A 13,003-nucleotide genomic window follows, 5' to 3' on the forward strand; every position below is an offset into this window, starting at 1 on the left:
AAAGGATTTAGTTTTTTTTTTTCAGTGTTTGTTTTGAAAACCAAAAGATAAGGAATTTGCAGAGTCTTTTTTCTTATTTGTAAAGCTTATTATAACTATTGGACCTTTGTTTTTGTTGGCAAAACAGTAATTGGACCCTTAAGATCTTATAGACCGATTAGATTTGCCCAAACGATGAGGTTAGCATTAAGTTTTAAATCGATATGTCTTGTGCCATTGAAAGATCTAAATCTAATCCATAGCTAAAATTTACCTACGGCCATTTGGTCCATTGTCCAAATAGCCTGAACGCTCGAAAAAAGTGGGGCTTTTGGAACAGAACAAATAAACTTTGACGCACTTTATTTTGTTGCAAGCTACTTCATGATTCTCGAAACGTGTTCAGTTCTGTACTTGTAAAATTTTTATATTCTGGTAGAAAAAAAACCTTGGTCGTCGTCGTCGTCGAATCGGATACGTTAACGTTACGAGTCACCATTAGGGCCCTATACGAAATACTAGGAGACGGATGGTGGTCACGTGTCACCGTTGCAGCACATAAGTTTTCACCTCTCAGTGTTGAACATGTGCCGTATTTCAAATTCAAGCTTATATAGAATATTCTTTTTGGTCTCATTTTTTTTGTCTCGTCACGTAGAAGAACACTCAACACAACGGGTCATATAAAAACAATTAACCAATTGAAACACTTACCATTAGCTTTTACTAAAAGCACAGCTCAATTAGTTCGACTTTTTTTTTTTTTTTTGTCGCCTATTTCGAAGTTCTTTAAATCCACGATCATAGTGGTTTGGGATATAGTAATTAATTTCATGTTTTTAACCAAAAAGTAGGAAAACTAATTAATTATTAGTTGTTGAGAAACCAAGTTGCAAAGCAGATTACCGGCGACTCCGTTGGTTTGTGAAACAAACTATGAGACGGTTTAGAATGACGGTGGCCCCAATTCATGTTCATATTTTAGGTTTGCTCATGTTATTTTGAATGATTTAGTTTTTCAAAAAGTAGTGTACCCTATAAATGATTTCGTTTAGTAAAAACTTTTGTCTATTGCTTTTATAATTTACTACTTTTTGGGTATTAGCATTTTTTTTTGTATCCTCGATCCACAACACTAAAATAGTTATTGTACGTTTGAATAACCTTTTAATCTATAATACTAACTTGTTTTTTATAAGGAAAAACTACAAAATCTACCACTTATTTCCAATTTCTTTCAAAATCTACCACATTCCTTCCATTCATTCAACTAATACCACATTTTGATGTAGAGTTACCATTTTGCCCTCCCTTTTTATCTTTTCTCCCTAATTATTTCTCCTCCTTATTTATTTCTCCTCCCTATTTATCTTCCCTACAACATTAGCTTATCTATTTATCTCTCTCCCTCGAAACACGTGCACTTTAACCAAGAAACATTATACTCCTGAGACTAAACAATGAACTTTCGTTTTTGTCTCCAGATCTTGTCCCCAATTGGAAATTCTCTGTTGCGTCTAGATCTTGTCCCCAATTTCATCATCTTGTTCTATTATCATGAATTCCACATCTTGTCCACCAATTGTTCTCATTTAAGGGTTTCGAATTTTATTTAGATTTTTCACCATCTATTTTGGTCCACAGATTAGTTGAGCATTATTGTCTTCACCTACCCTGATTATTGAATTTTTTTTCCTTCTATTGCAAAATAACAAAAAGATCCAGTTGTCCCCGAGTACTATTACTCATTCGATATGAACTTGTCCCCGATCTAATTCTATTACTCATTCGATCTGAACTTGTTCCCGATCTAATTCTATTACTCATTCGATCTGAACTTGTTCCCGATCTAATTCTATTACCCATTCGGTCTGAACTTGTCCTCGATCTATATCTATTACCCATTCGATCTGAATTTGCCCCCGATCTAATTCTCTTACTCATTCGATCTGAACTTGGCCCCGATATAACATATTCGATCTGAACTTGTCTCCGATCTAATTCTATTACCCATTCCATCTGAATTCGATATGAACTTGTCCCCGATCTAATTCTATTACTCATTCGATATGAACTTGTCCCCGATCTAATTCTATTACCCATTCGATATGAACTTGTCCTCGATCTAATTATATCACCCATTCGATCTGAATTTGTCCATGATCTAATTATATTACTCATTAGATCTGAATTTGTCCCTGATATAACATATTATTTAAATAACCGTGCAACATTTATTGCAGACCTGCTCCTTCTTTGGAAGCGCCAGACAAAATTGTCTATGTCTCTGACACAGACTCTGTCCCTGACACACTCTGTCCCAATTAGGGGTATTTTGGTCCAGCATTCCACATGTGCTATTGAAATATGGTAGATTTTGAAAGCTTTTTGAGATTGTGGTAGATTTTGAATGCCAGTTGTTAAAATGTGGTAGATTTTGCAATATTCCCTTTTTATAATACGATGTGATCATAGTCAAATAAATTTTGCGTAACTAAAGCCTTCGAGAGGCCCAAAAAAAAAAGCTCTCTTCTCTCTCTTCTAAACCTAGCCGCTCTTTTAGTTATGAGGGAGAGGTTCCTCCTCCGGCAACTTTGTCGGTGTGTCTGATCTCTCCCTCCCCGTCGTTTGATCATCATCGTCAGGTATTTGTCTTCTTTTTGGTGTTCCAGGAGTGAGCAGGGGCTCTGCTCCGTCCGTGGCGGTGTAGATCTCGCCGCCGATGTAGTCGAAGATCGGGTGTTACGGAGGAGGAGTCTTGAAGCCGTGATTCCAGGTTGAGGACGCCGTGGAGGGCTTCGTAGATCCTCAAGGCTCAGCCGTCGTTCCTGTTGAAGCGACTATGGCGGAAGTTGGTGGCGAGAAGGTGGGTTTTGCGGTGTGATGCGGTGGTTAACGGTAGGTCTTCGGATCTGCTCGGCTGACACGGAGTTTGTTTTCATATGGGTTGGCTGAGCCACCACCCTTTGGATCCGCCGTGTTTGGTGCTCACCGGTCCGGTAGTAGTGCTCCTGCTCGGTCTAATCGGAGAGATCTGGTGTGGGGAGGAAGAGGTTAAACTCCAGTGGGTCGGGTTGCTAGGTCCGACTCCGGTAGAACCGCCTGTCGAGGTGGCTAAGCTTTCCGGAAGATTTCTGGTGGTTTTGGTGCGTCGGCGGAATGAGTCTTTGTCGGAAGCCGGACTCTTCTGGTAGGGTTTCTCGTTCTGCCAAGGCGCCGAGAAGCTGGGGGTCTTAAGTCCGCCGGATCTAAGGTTTCCGGCCACCTTGCAGATGACCATCAGCAGAGTTCGATTTTTCTTCTCCGATCTGGTTATTTTTCCGGTTTGGGCCTTTTGTAACTGGGCCACTGTCTTGTAAGGCTTATCCCAAGCCCATTTCGAAAATTTTATAATAAAAATTTTAATTTAAGAAAAAAAAAAAAAAATTGCGTAACTTTATGTATAAATTACATTATGAAAAATTAATGATACGTTGATGTATAGGTTTCTAGGAAATATCAATAGTATGAAAAAGGAACAAAAGAAACATTTTAAGCTATTCTCCTCGAAACAATATGAATGTGTCACTGACAGTAATCATACTGAGATATGAATATTGGTCCATTATAGATCTACGTTTATTATTTAGGGTAATATTAGTGAATAGCCAAATAAAACACATAAATTAGGAAATTAGCAGAGAGAGAAAATTCTGTCGGAAAACAGCATGGACCCACCTTGTCTGAAGAGGTGAAATAACAAAACCATCCTCCGTTTGTTTTGAGATCTACAGTAGGCGACATTGTTTCGTAATATTTTTCAAAATAGCACGTAAGATCTAAATTTCACATGTTATATTTAACTAAAATACATGCTATTTAAAAAAATGTAGTGAATTTTTAAGAAAAAACATTGTTACGTAGTGTTTTTTTTTTAAAAAACATTGTTACGGAAAAATTAAACTTGAATAGAATCTTTTTATAAAGAAATAACATGTGATCTTAATAAAAACCGTGAATTACTAGAAAATAAGAATCGTTTTTTAAAGAAATTACATGTGATCATAATAAAAAACGTGTATTACTACAAAATAACATGATAGCGAAAGATATTAAACTGAATAGAATGTTTTTTCAAGAAATAACATGTGATCTTAATAAAAACCGTTGTTGGTGTCGGATCCCGCACCAGAGGTACGAGACCAACCAAAGATCGCCACGTAATCAGGATAATGGCCCGCAAAGGATGAAGCCCATTGGATCCGTGAGCCGAAGGAACGGTTGAAGTGGTTGTCACCATTTCAAGAATCCGAAGTGACTGCACTGATGATGCGAGTTCGGTATAGGAGACACGGGTAAGTCGGTTCAAGGACAATTGGGCCAAAAGAGGCGAGGCCCATGAAGATCAGAGTCAACTCAAATTCAAACGTTGAGCATTAAATCTGAAGAATCAAAACGGACACATTTAAGAAGAAATAATTGTACTTAATTACTCATTTTAAATGTCGTTTAGCTATGTATAAATATAGATGCCAATGGCCATGTAAAGGGGGACTTCCTCGGAAGAGAGAAATAGATAGCAACTTTTCGTAACAATTCTCAAGTTTTTATACATTCATTTTTGTCTCTCAAGAATAATTTTTCCCACTTAATAAAATACTTGAGTGTGTGAATCCAACATCCACATTTTGGCGCCGCCTGTGGGGATATCAGGATTCTTGAGTGGTCAGATTTTTTCTTTTCTACATTTCCGAGATAAGCGACAATGTCCGGAGGAGACGCCGTTGAAACATCATTGGCCGAAACCCTCAAAGCTATGCAGCAAACCATGTCGGACATATCACAAAAGTTCTCGGATATGGAGAAGGCCGTCGATACGTTGCAAACATCCCAGGTATCTCTTAGCCAAAACGTCAATAATATACAAACTCGTGTTCGCTCTTTAAGTGCAGGAAACCCGGTGGGAACCCGAAGAGGGATATTCAACTCGCCAAGTTCCGCTGCACGAAATGAAACCAGCGGACAAACAACTCCCGGTGCTACTAATAATGTAGCTCAGACGTCGGAAGAAGAGACGCAGCTCGGGGATGAAGAACAACTTGCAGCTCAGTACGAGCAGGAGAACCTCGACCAGTTCGAGACCATGAGGAAGGTTAGCCAGGAATTAAAAGAAATGAAATCAAAATTTCATCAGGCTACAAGTTCGGAGCCAGACATCAATCGAGTCATTGAAGAAGCAAGGCGAACCCCTTTTATCCCGCGAATTGCAAGTTTGAGGATCAAAGATTCCCGGAAGCTCAAGTTGGACCCTTACAGCGGATTGGAGGATCCAAAAAGCTATCTTGCAGCCTTTCTGATCGCTGCAGGAAGAGTCGAGTTGGATGAAGCTGATGAGGATGCAGGCTATTGCAAGCTGTTTTCGGAGAATCTATGTGGCCAAGCTCTAATGTGGTTCACCCAATTAGAGCCGGGTTCGATCAGCAATTTCGACGAACTGTCAGCCGTGTTCTTAAAGCAATATTCTATCCTTATGGATAAAAGCGTTTCGGATGCCGATCTTTGGAACTTGACGCAAGGATCTAATGAGTCACTTCGAGTTTTCATCACCAAATTCAAAGGAGTGCTATCAAAACTCCCAAGAATCTCACAGCAATCAGCTTTATCTGCCCTACGAAAAGGATTGCGACATGATTCAAGGTTTAAAGAAGACTTAATACTTCATAAACCAGATACAATTCAGGATGCACTCTTCCGTGCAAACAATTGGATAGAGGTAGAAGACGAAAAAGAAAGTTTTGCCAAACGGAATAAACAAGAAAAGCCGGCAGTCACCGTCCCTACCAAGAAGTTCGAGCCTAGAGAGAGCAAAGGACCAAGGAAGTTTGGGTCGCAATCCTTCAACAATTCCGTCGGGAAGCAATTCCAAGGGAAAGGAAGATCAAACACTTGGGTCCGTGATGAAAGTCTATATTGCGACATTCATAAAGTAACCGGACATTTAACCAAGGATTGCAGCGTTCTTAAAAAGCACCTCGCAGAGCTTTGGGCTAGTGGTGATCTTTCTAAATTCGATATAAAAGATTTTGTGAAGGAATACCACGAAGCAAAGGAAAACTCCAAAGATCAAGATTCCAAAAGACCAAGGTTATCCAACGAGGAAGAACCAAGAAGTTTGAAGGGGAAGATCAATGTGATTCTAGGAGGATCCAGATTTTGCGGAGATTCAATAAGTTCAATCAAAAAGCATCGACGAAATGTCTTACTCAAAGCAAGCTTAAGCGAAGAAGTCGATTTTCAAGGTGCATCAATATCATTCGATGAAGAAGAAACGCGGCATCTCGAAAGACCGCATGACGATGCTCTAGTCATTACTCTTGATGTCGCAAACTTCGAAGTATCAAGGATCCTTATAGATACAGGCAGTTCGGTCGATTTGATCTTTTTAAGTACTCTAGAAAAAATGGGAATCAGCCGAGGAGACATAGTAGGACCTCCGTCTCCATTAGTTGCGTTCACTAGCGAATCAGCCATGTCTCTCGGGACAATCAAGCTACCGGTCCTTGCCAAAAAAGTATCGAAAATTGTGGACTTCGTCGTCTTCGATAAGCCCGCAGCTTACAACATCATCCTTGGGACTCCCTGGATTTATCGAATGAAAGCAGTTCCCTCTACATACCATCAATGTATCAAATTTCCAACATCAAATGGGGTGGAAACAATTCGGGGAGATCAAGAAGCTTCGCGAACATGCTACTTAGCTAGCCACCGTATGAAGATTCAATAGCAATTAACGAAGCCCGCGAAAGAAGGACTAAAAACAAAATTTCCTAGTGGGCAGGAGAAAGAGGATGTAGTAGTCGAAGTGGCACTGGAAGAAGACAAGCCGGACCGGAAAATTAGAGTTGGAGCAACTTTGACTGGCCAAATAAAAGAAGCTTTGATCGAACTCTTAAAGAAAAACAAAGCGTCGTTTGCATGGTCAGCAGCGGACATGCCGGGTATAAATCCGAGTATAATTTGTCATGAACTAAACGTAGATCCAAGCTTCAAACCGGTGAAACAAAAAAGAAGAAAGCTTGGAGTGGAGCGGGCAAAAATAGTAAACGACGAAGTGGATAAACTTTTGAAGATAGGGTCCATAAGAGAAGTGCAATATCCAGAGTGGGTAGCAAACACTGTCGTTGTCAAGAAAAAGAACGGGAAAGATAGGGTTTGCATCGATTTTACAGACCTGAATAAAGCATGCCCTAAAGATAGTTTCCCGCTCCCGCATATAGATCGACTTGTAGAGTCCACCGCTGGAAATGAGCTGTTAACGTTCATGGACGCCTTCTCGGGTTATAATCAGATAATGATGAACCCCGAAGATCAAGAAAAGACGTCATTTACCACAGATAGAGGTATCTACTGTTACAAGGTAATGCCTTTTGGTTTGAAAAATGCAGGAGCAACTTACCAACGATTGGTGAACAAAATGTTTCACAATCACCTCGGGAAGACTATGGAAGTCTACATAGATGATATGTTGGTTAAATCATTGAAGAAAGAAGACCATGTTAAACATTTGGAGGAATGTTTTGATATTCTCAATAAATATCAAATGAAGCTGAACCCGGCGAAGTGCACATTTGGAGTCTCATCCGGAGAATTTCTTGGCTATATCGTGACAGAAAGAGGGATTGAAGCCAATCCAAATCAAATTAACGCCTTTCTGAACATGCCATCTCCAAGAAACTTCAAAGAAGTACAACGGTTGACTGGGCGGATTGCGGCTTTGAACCGTTTTATCTCGAGGTCAACAGATAAGTCGTTGCCTTTCTACCAAATTCTAAAAGGGAACAAAGGATTCCTTTGGGATGAGAAGTGTGAAGAAGCTTTTGGGCAGCTTAAGGCATACTTAACCACTCCACCCGTACTGTCCAAACCGGAAGTAGATGAAAAACTTTACTTGTACGTATCAGTTTCAAACCACGCGGTTAGTGGAGTCTTGGTTCGGGAAGACCGTGGGGAGCAGAAACCAATTTACTACGTGAGCAAGTCAATGACGGATCCGGAATCCAGGTACACAATGATGGAAAAGCTTGCACTTGCGGTGGTAACTTCGGCTCGGAAGCTGCGTCCATATTTCCAGTCCCATCCGGTTGAAGTATTAACTAACCAACCACTCCGAACAATACTTCATAGTCCAAGTCAGTCCGGACGTTTGGCGAAATGGGCGGTGGAATTAAGCGAGTACGACATAGAGTTCAAAAGCCGGATCAGTATGAAGGCTCAGGTCTTAGCAGACTTCCTGACTGAACTACCAATACCTGGAACGATAGAGCAACTGGAGAACCAAATTTGGAAATTACACGTAGACGGGTCTTCAACAAAACAAGGATCTGGAGTGGGAATCAAGTTGGAATCTCCAACATCAGAAATTCTAGAACAATCATTCCGATTATTATTCGATGCTTCCAATAACGAGGCAGAATACGAAGCCCTTATTGCCGGACTTCGACTAGCACAAGGAGTTGGAGCTAAAGAAATATTGGCCTATTGCGATTCGCAATTAGTAGTTAACCAATTTAATGGAGATTATGAAGCCAAAGATTCAAGAATGGAAGCGTACCTCGAAGTGGTAAAGGATTTATCTAAGAATTTTTCGAAATTCGAATTAATCCGCATACCTCGGGGAGAGAATACAACTGCGGATGCACTTGCTGCATTGGCGTCAACATCAGATCCCGGGTTAAAGAGAGTTATTCCAGTAGAATGCATTTCAGAGCGAAGCATTCAAGACAACAAAGAAACTCTCGTCATTACAAGATCTCGAGCAGCGGCACGTGACCGCGGCGAACCAGATATCAAACCGCCTTCAAACAAACGAAGGAAGTCAAAGGGATCAGATACATCTAACAAGGAACCCGTTGTTTTAGCTGAAGAAGTGATTCCAGAAACGATGTTAGAAACCGAGCCATTAATCGAGGAGGATATTCTTGAACCAAACGAACATCCCGAACCAGAGCCACGGATATTTCACAAAGTTGACCAAATTCCGGCTAAAGACTGGGGGGCTGACTGGAGGGAGCCAATAAAGCACTACATCATGACAGGTGAGCTCCCAAAGAATAAATGGCAGGCCAGGAAAATGAAAGTCGTTAGCGCGAAATTTTGTCTGTCGAAGGATACGTTATATAGACGAGGTGTCAGTGACCCTTACCTATTATGCATTTTTGGGCCTGAAGTCGAAATCGTCATGAGCGAGGTGCATGAAGGATTATGCGGGAGTCATTCATCAGGAAGAGCTATGGCTTTTAAAGTTAAAAGAATGGGGTATTTTTGGCCCACTATGATCACTGATTGTGTTAAGTTCGCCCAAAGATGCAAGCGCTGTCAACTCCATGCACCATTGATCCATCAACCGTCGGAATTATTCTCCTCCATTTCCGCCCCATACCCGTTTATGAGATGGTCAATGGACATCCTTGGACCATTACACAAATCAACTCGAGGTGTACAGTACCTTTTAGTCCTTACGGACTACTTTTCAAAATGGATTGAAGCTGAGGCGTATGTTGGTATCAAGGATTCGGCGGTGAAGACCTTTATTTGGAAAAACATTATATGTCGACATGGAGTTCCGTACAAAATAGTCACTGATAATGGACCACAATTCATTTCACACGAGTTCGATGCCTTTTGTGCGGACTGGGGAATCAAAGTTAGTTATTCTACTCCACGATATCCGCAAGGAAACGGACAAGCTGAAGCCGCGAACAAGACAATATTAAGCAATCTCAAGAAACGCTTAAGTCATCTAAAGGGAGGATGGTATGAAGAACTCCAACCCGTCCTGTGGGCCTATCGTACAACCCCTAGGCGACCTACAGGAGAAACTCCATTCTCTTTGGTTTATGGCATGGAGGCGGTAGTACCAGCTGAACTCAACGTGCCCGGACTTCGTCGAACAGAAGCACCGTTAAATGAGGAAGAAAATTCAGCAATGCTTAACGATTCACTAGATACCATAAATGAAAGGCGTGATCAAGCTCTAATTCGGATCCAGAATTACCAACAGGCAGCAGCCCGGTATTACAATTCTAAAGTTAAAAGTAGGCCGTTCTTCGTGGGAGATTACGTATTAAGACGCGTCTTTGACAATAAAAAAGAAGAAGGTGCTGGAAAACTTGGTATTAATTGGGAGGGACCTTATATTATTACCGAGGTGGTTCGAAACGGCGTTTATAGGTTAAAAGACCTAGAGGACAATCCAGTCAAGCGACCTTGGAATGTGATCAACTTAAAGAAGTTTTATGTTTAGAAGCTACATGCATTGTTTATGTACATGAACTACGATTTGGCTTGATCCCGGAATGGGTACGTAGGCAGCTCGAAAACGAGTTCAGCTATTAATAAAAATTTTTGTTTTATTTCTTTATTAAAGGAGGAAGGTTCGGCTATGCGAACATACAAGAGATTGGAAATAAAGCGTTTATTCAAAAAAAAAAAAAGGGGCGAAGTGTCCCTCATCGTACACTTTGAACTACGAAATCCTCGTTGACGAGCAGAACACTTCAATTCCTTGACCAGCAAGATCGAGGATTGGCATCATGCAGTCCGGAATTCGAGCAAAGTCAGAGATTCCAAGCTCAATCCACTCTCCGGGGTGAGATTCAAGGATGTGAAGATTTCTTGACACCATAGTAAGCCTGCGTTGCATCCGGTTAATCCTCTTCCGGAGCCTCCTCTTTTCCGACGTAAGCTTCCGGTGTTGAAGTTCAAGTGCCTCTATGAATGCCGTCGCTGTTCCTTGGTCTCTGATAGGTAGATCCCTGATCAAAGCACATGGGGCTCGGATTTGAGATCTCAAGAAGCCGCGAAGTGGAGGAGGCTGCCTGTTGGGCTCACTTGGAACATCTTCATTCATCATTCCGATTCTGGAGAAGTCGGGCATAGATTCTGAACAGCGTAGATTGAACTCCATGCCTGCTAAAATAAAAAAAAATGGTGAGGAGTAAAGGGGAGTTGAACCTATAATTTATAGGAACCCCATATTCCTAGCAAGCTACGGATTCTATCCAAGGAATGGAATGATTCGCGGAGAGATTTATGCCCTCGAACGGATCCTGCATTAAAAGACGCATCTCGAAGAATATTTGGAAAAGAAGGAAAGTAGCAAATATTTCCATAAATAAAAAGGGCCGAAGCCCATTACGAGTTTTTGTTTTGAAAAAAAAAGAGAAGTGAAGAAATTGGAGAACATTTATGGGAGAGGCTCAGGAACAGGCTCCTTCATCGCCGGTTTAGTCCTCGAAGTGGACGCCTTGTTTTTGGCATCCACTTCGGAACGATCCCGAAGGCGTTTCCGGCAGTCGCTGGCCTCCTCCTCCAAGTCCTCTTCCTCTTCATCGTCGGATGGAACGGCGAAGACGGGGGCGTTCACGGGACCCGGGACTCCTCTAGCGCGGAGATACATCCGAAGCATCTTCGGGATCTCAGCAACGGAGTCGAAGTTCCGCCACTCCCATTGAAAGGGATCACTCTCCAAGGCCCTTATCTTCCTTTCCACCCGAGCGACGCGAGCCTCGAGCGTCTGCCTTTTGAGTCCCAGCCGCTGCCTCTCTTCACACAAGCGACGGTGCTTGTCGGCGACCTAGCATAAAAATAAGTGAATAAGACGAAACAAGAAGTTTTAAATCAAAAACTTTAACATTTACCTTGTCAATGAAATCGCAGGCCTCTTTCTTCTCCTTTGGAGGAAAGTGAAAGACGGCGTGAGGAAAGAGAACGCCGGCCGGTTCAAAGCCGTCGCCGGATAAGAAGAGTGGACTGCCGGGATCAACGGGGGCTACTGTTTCGTTTTCCATTCTTAAAATATTTCTCAAGTGAGACTCTAGAGTCATGTTTAATAAAGCTTAAGAGGTAGGTGAGCCTTTATTTATAATGATTTAGGGTTTGTCTTGGAACCATAAATTCATTAATGGTAGCGTGCCCAAGTGGTTTAAACCATTTTTGGAAAATCGAGAAAAGGCAATTATTGCATTAAAAGATGAGCCGTTTTCCTTGAGAAGGGAAAGAGCAACCGTCGCATTAACTATAAAAGTTTCTAAGGCCCAAGCCCAACAAGTTTACCGAGTTGACTAAACCCGAAGTGGGGAACTCGCGTTAAGCCGAGCTCAGCTCTCGCATTCTAAAGAGAAAGGTCTGATCAGCCTAAAAATCTCAAAAGCATTGCCACAAGGCCACAAAAGGTTAAAAACGGACTTTGCAAACCCGCATATAATTTTAACCAAACCCCCTTGGGTCACAACCTAGAAAGGTTTAAAAGCCTCCTCAGGCAAATATCTTGTTCAAAAGAAAATAAAGCCTCCTTAGGCAAAAATAAGTTCGAGATTAAGTCTTAGAATAAAAAGGGACAATCCCCAATTTAAAGTGGACACAGCCACTACGGAGCAATCTCCACCTCGGGCTCCTGCTCAGCAACCAGAGTTTCATTCACCTCCTTGACTGGTGCTTGATCAGATGAAGCTCCCTGGCCACCCTCCGCGGGACAACCAACCTCCGGAGTAACCTCCGGTACCACAGGAGCTACGGGCGGGACAATGCCCTCCGTCTCACTTGAACCTGGAAATAATAATTCCAGTCAATCAAAGGTACAAGGTAAGAAAAGGAAAGCCTTAGGAGCCAAGCGTTACCTGCCCAGTCTAAACCCGATTCACTTATTGGAGGTGATTCAGTAAAGAATGCCTCGAAGTCAAGCGGGTTGAAGGCCGAAGTGGGAAGAGCTGCTAAGCGGCTCCGTTTTTCAGAAAGGTTAGTCGACAGCTCGGTCCTTTCTTGCTCCTCGGAGAAATCAGCTTCATGGATTTGGTCCAGCAGAATCAAGTTGCTTTCATGCTCCTTGATGTCTGACTCCAAGTCCGACCTAGCTTTCTCAGTTTGCATGAAGCGAATGGCCCCTTGGATCAATTCCATCCCGCGTCCCTTAACTTCCTTTCTGGCCTTCGATGCCGACCTTGCCAACTCAGAATCACGCAACTTGGCTAGCGCCTTGTACTTCGCG

This window comes from Arabidopsis lyrata, assembly GCF_000004255.2.
Source record: "Arabidopsis lyrata subsp. lyrata unplaced genomic scaffold ARALYscaffold_7, whole genome shotgun sequence".
Classification (NCBI taxonomy): domain Eukaryota; kingdom Viridiplantae; phylum Streptophyta; class Magnoliopsida; order Brassicales; family Brassicaceae; genus Arabidopsis; species Arabidopsis lyrata.